The sequence below is a fragment of the Eptatretus burgeri genome, chromosome 8 (genome assembly GCF_056783735.1).
Source record: "Eptatretus burgeri isolate ZD-2024b chromosome 8, Ebu_testis_v1, whole genome shotgun sequence".
NCBI lineage: Eukaryota > Metazoa > Chordata > Myxini > Myxiniformes > Myxinidae > Eptatretus > Eptatretus burgeri.
The window spans coordinates 82,199,920-82,205,824 of NC_140968.1; the positions used below are offsets into that span (position 1 = coordinate 82,199,920).

At 38.7% G+C, this 5,905-nt stretch overlaps 1 long non-coding RNA gene across 1 annotated transcript; it reads right to left on the reverse strand.

Annotated features, from left to right (window-relative positions):
* Positions 1-2,260: 2,260 nt before the first annotated feature.
* On the reverse strand, positions 2,261-4,509 carry LOC147022159 (uncharacterized). Its single transcript, XR_015060637.1, has 3 exons — positions 3,038-4,509; positions 2,688-2,745; positions 2,261-2,401 (listed from the first exon to the last, which is right to left on the reverse strand). It is a non-coding gene; the product is annotated as an uncharacterized LOC147022159 (long non-coding RNA).
* Between the last annotated feature and the right edge of the window lie 1,396 nt (positions 4,510-5,905).

The following is a 5,905-nucleotide window of genomic DNA, read 5'->3' on the forward strand; positions in this document are numbered from 1 at the left end:
TTTCTCATAAATAAATGAGTTATTGTCTCAAATGTAAAAAGAAAACTAATACAAAAATATTTCATATATTAAAAGTAAAAATAACAGGGTTATACAAAAAGGTATATGTTCGGTGTGTGGTTCAAAAAAAATCAATTTATCTCCCAACACAAACTAGGAGGAGATATACAAAAGTTTTTATCAGGAAGTAAATTTACAACTACTGGAATACCAGGGGAATTACATCTTCCAGGGTATTCTTTCTGTGGTCCAGGCACAAACTTGGATAAAAGATTAGATGAGGCAGACAATCCTAAATCCTGGAGTAAGCCTATCAATAGAGTTGATGAAGTGTGCATGAGACACGATATTGATTATGGGAATACCACAACGTTGGAAGAAAAGCATGAAGCCGATAGAGAAATGTTGTATAATTTGTCTCTGATACAAAATCCAACCTTGAGAGAAAAAGTTGATCGGTTCATTGTGAAGAAGATGATCAGTGCTAAATTGAAACTTGGACTTGGAAATTCAAAAACTTGTAAGCTCTAATGATGTCATTAAGATTGAAGAGCAATTAGCTGATGAATTACATAAACCAATATTCACAAAGTTTCAGAGAAGGAAAGTTTATTCCAAGGAAGTAGATTATATCTGGTCTGCTGATTTGATTGAACTCAATAATGATAAGGGGTACTAGTATGCTTTAACCGTTATTGATTTGAGGAGTAGATATGTGTGGGTTGTCCCTTTAAAAAACAAAACAGGTAATACTCTTATGTTAGCTTTTCAACAGATATTTAATAAAAGTAAGAGAAAACCTAAAAAATTGTGGACTGATGAGGGTAGAGAGTTTTATAACAAGACATTTATGAATTTTCTAAAAAATAACAGTATTACATTATACAGTACCTTTAATGAAGGGAAGCCAGTTGTTGTTGAACGTTTTAATCGTACCTTAAAAGAGAGACTATATAAAAAATTCACACAACTCGGTTCACAACAATGGTCATCTTTTATTCAGGATATTGTGGATAAGTATAATGACATGATTCACACGGCAACAAATATGAAACCATCAGAAACATTTACAAAATTAAAATATGAAAACGAGATTAATGTCAGAAAACCTAAGTTCAAAGTTGGTGATATCGTAAGAATATATAGGTGGAAATCTCATTTTGAAAAAGGTTATGCGAAAAGATGGACCAACGAGCTTTTTAAAATTGTTGATGTAATAGATACGGTTCCTTGGACTTATAAGATATATGATTTGGAAGGGGAAGAGATTTTAGGTTCATTTTATTCACAGGAATTACAAAAGACAAAGATGAATTGAAATTTTTTGACTCCGCCCCTTTTTGACTCCACCCACACAAAACCTACCCACATAAACCCCACCCCACACAAGCTCCACACAAACCCCACCCACACAAACCCCACCACACACCCCCCCACAAGCTCCAATAAATTGAAATTTTTTGACTCCGCCCCTTTTTGACTCCGCCCACACACGCCCCTCCCACCGAAGCCCCGCCCACACAAACCCCACACAAACCCCACACAAACCCCACACCAGCTCCACACAAAAACTCCACACAAGCTCCACACACACAAACCCCACACAAGCTCCACCCATATTCATCATATTCACATAATTAGTGATTCGTTAATTAGTTCCCCACACACACAACATGTTTATTTAATTAAAAACTTATCCACCCACCCACACAAGCTCCACTCAGCCACCCATGCCCCCATCTCTCCACCCATCCAATTATCCACACAAACCTCATCCACATAAGCCTCATCCACATTCACCCCTCCCACACAAGCTCCACCCACATAAACCCCTGCCCATATAAACCCTGCCCACATAAACCCCTCCCACATAAGCCCTGCCTACACAAGCTCCACACAAAAACTCCACACACATAAACCCTGTCCACATAAACCCCTCCCACACAAGCTCCACCCACATAAACCCCGCCCACACAAGCCCCACCCACACAAGCCCCACCCACACACACCCCGCCCACACAAGCCCCTCCCACACACACCCCACCCACACAAGCCCCCACCGAAGCCCCGCCCACACAAGCCCCACCCCCTCATCCCCCCTGTGTGCCCCCACCTTTGACCCACCACCTCCCTCATCCCACCCCCACCCTTCCCCACACACACACATGGGGAGGGGAGGGATGGGATGAGGGGGTGATGGGTCATTGGGGGAGCGCACCTACCCCCCCCCCTCTCGTTCATTTCTTGATTCTTTTTTGTAATTCAGAATCAAGTAATTGTAAACAAAACAAATATAATTTATTAATATTGAAAATATTAAATATTCATTTGCGAGAATGTATAATCTTTCCCAGCAATCTTCTTCAGATGTCTTGTGATTTCGAAACTCAGACACCATATTCTGTTTTGAAACAAAAAGTGGATAATAATTAGGTTTTATAAAGATAATAACATGGTAATATGAGTAAGCCTCGGCCACTGAATTAACACACCAGGAGCCTGTCATCCTTTCAAGGTCAATAAAATGAATTCCAGTGTACTGACAAAACCACGTCCAAACTAATGATGCAACCAACATAAGGCGACATTCTAAAGAGAGAGTGACATTAATAATAATTCAGAAATATTTACCTCCAGAAAATCATGTGTTGTACGAGTGATATTAATAATAATTCAGAAATATTTACCTCCAGAAAATCATGTGTTGTACAAGATTGCTTCAACAGCTGATGTTGTGCGATAGTGCTGAAAAAAAAAATAATAAGTCAAGGGTATAGATGAAGAGACAGACAGAGAGAGATACAAACAGACAGGGAAAGCAACACACACACACACACGCACACACACACACACACACACATACACACACACATAGACACACACACGTGCCTCACCATTGGTTTAATTCATTCGAGATCAGAGACCAGTCATTATAAATCATTGACCTCTTCAATAAGAGCAGAGAGAGGTAGGTAGAAAGACAGACAGAGAGAGAGAGAGAGAGAGAGAGACACACACACACACACACGTGTCTCACCATTGGTTTAATTCCTTCGAGATGAGAGGACGTGATAAGACTTCGTGCCACTCATTGTAAATGTCTTTCAATTCTCTTCTAAAATCATTGATCTCTTCAATAAGAGTATTAATTTCATGAACCACGTCATGATATGTAAACTCAATTTCTTCCAATGCCCTGTCAGGGAAAAAATATATATATCAGAATTATCATGATTTAATTAATAATCATTTGCTTCATCGTTCAAAGAGAAAACCATACACAAACTTACCAACTCTGTAGTGGGCTGTTGTCTTCATCGGAAGAAAGATCGTCCATGCCTCAGTTGTAAAAATGAAAATCCCGTCTGGCAGAAACTTTGTCTGGCGAATCACTTATAAAGCAACGATGAGGAGATTGCTTAATCATTGGGTGTGGGCACAGGAAATGACAAGCTTCTCTTAATGATCTCATCTGGCCACCGCCCGAGTTGCAAATCATTTTTGTACATAAACCACGCCATAAAAAAGTTTTGATTCAAATGTTTTCAGTTCGTGTTCTGAGATAAAATATAAACACGAGACCTTGTCTCACAGAATAGTTCCTATTTTTTCACAGCATGACAGTCCAAAACCACTTCCTCATTCACACAGCACGGCCGTGTCAAAAAAACACTTCCTCATTTTCACGGCATGAACTGAAAACATTTGAAACAAAACTTTTTTATGGCGTGGTTTATGTACAAAAATGATTTGCAACTCGGGCGGTGGCCAGATGAGATCATTAAGAGAAGTTTATCATTTCGTAATGGCACAAAAGGGGTATCTTAAAAAATATAAAGATTCAAATGTTTTGTTTTTCAATATTTTAGATGGGGATTATTGTGCAAAGAAAATTAAACTATTGAAGGAATTTGAGAATGAACAAATGTTTATAGGTTCAATGAGTGAGCTAAACAATATGCATTGGTTATTTGATAAAGAGTGTCCCGAGGCTTAGACGTTTCAGATATTTCTTTAGAATCACCTTTAACAAATCTTTATCTTGTTGTATGGGCTATTTGAATAGAGAGCCCCTAGGTTAAAAGGGGAAATAAAAAAATGACCGTTTTTACAGCCATTTTTCCCTGCTGTGCAGGGGTCTGGCTTTTTCTTGAGGCAATGTTTTATGGCCGGATGCCCTTCCTGACGCCAACCCTGGTCGCCTCTTACGACACACAGGGATATGGTACACCTATTCTAACCGGGGCATACACCGGGACCAGTACACTGGCACTCATTTCGCCGACCTCGGAAGGATGGCAGGCTGAGTCAACCCCTGGTGTTAATTCAGCAGCCAACGGGGCTTGAACTCAGGACCCTGGGATCCCAAGCCGCCACCCTAACCACTAAGCCAACACCAGGCTCCAGGTTAAAAGGGGAGACAAATAAATATACCTTGGGCTAAAAGGGGATTTATTTTTTTAGGGGAAAAAAAAGAAAAATTTCATGGCTGAAAATCCCCCATTCATTTACATGGGGAAAAGTGAGCCAGAACCAGTATTCTTACCCTACATATATATATATATATATATATATATATATATATATATATATATATATATATATACATATATATATATATATATATACACATATATATATATATATATATATATATATATATATATATACATATATATATATATATATATATATATATATATATATATATATATATATATATATATATATATTCACAAGAAAAACATTCTCCTGCTACAATGCTTAGATTATAAAGAAAGCCTTCATGAGAATTTTTTTTGCATGGTACAACCCAGAAAGTAGCAACAGTAAATCCATGTTTGAAGGCCTCAACATAGTATCCTACACCTTAACCTTATGCTACATCTCCATCTTGTCTTACACGCTAACCTTATCCTATACCTTAACCTTGTCTTAGTTCAGCACTTAACGCTGCAGGACCACCAGCAGGCTGACAAAGTTTTCCATGGATCCAGTGTGTGCAGACATGGAGCAAGACCGGATGACAAAGAATGACACAGGAATGGAAGGGGGAGTTGAAACAGGTAGATTCTGCAGCTGGCAACGGTGGTAATGGCCATGACTGAATGATGGCAGAGGAGATGCTTCCGTTGGATGGTGTGCACCAACCAACAGCATCAGGTTCTCATGATAACAACATAGCATAAGGTCATGATCATATGTTAACGGGTTTCAGTGTCTGTGCTTGGCAGGAAGATGGAGTGGAAGCATTAGCAAAGACGGAATTTCCAAGATGGTGATGGACCCCTCACTCTTCCCCGGTGAGCACATGCATACGGAGAGGTGCAAGTAAAACAAATAGTCTATCTCGGGTTTTGAATTCAGTGTCTTTTTCTGCTGGTTCCAATCCAATTTGTCATTCAAGTAAACCTTAAAACGAAACACGAAGATTGTCAACCTCAAACAGCCAAGTTTAATTTTTTACCTGCTGGAACAACAATGCATCAAAAGTTAAGCAAGAGTTGGGATTTCCTGGATAATAGCAAAAACCAAAGAAATTATTCAGAAACGATTTTTGAATTAAAAATATATATTTATATATAAAGTATTCATGTTCTACAAATGAGAAAAATTTGTTTATAATATTAAATAACAAAATGTGGGTATCTGTTATGCCACTGTTTTACACCAAAAAACGTGATGACTTTAAAATGAAGCTGCTGGCAACACATCGTGTGACATAGGGCCGAAGACTACTGAATAACAACATCCAATGATGTCAAAACAGAAAGAATGTCTCAGAAAGTCAATAATGTGTGCAAGTACCATTAGAACGAATGACTGCCATAACCTTCCTTCTCATCCCCTGAAGAAGCCACTGGAGAGAATCCAAAAGGAGTTGTTGCCATGCATGGTGCACAGC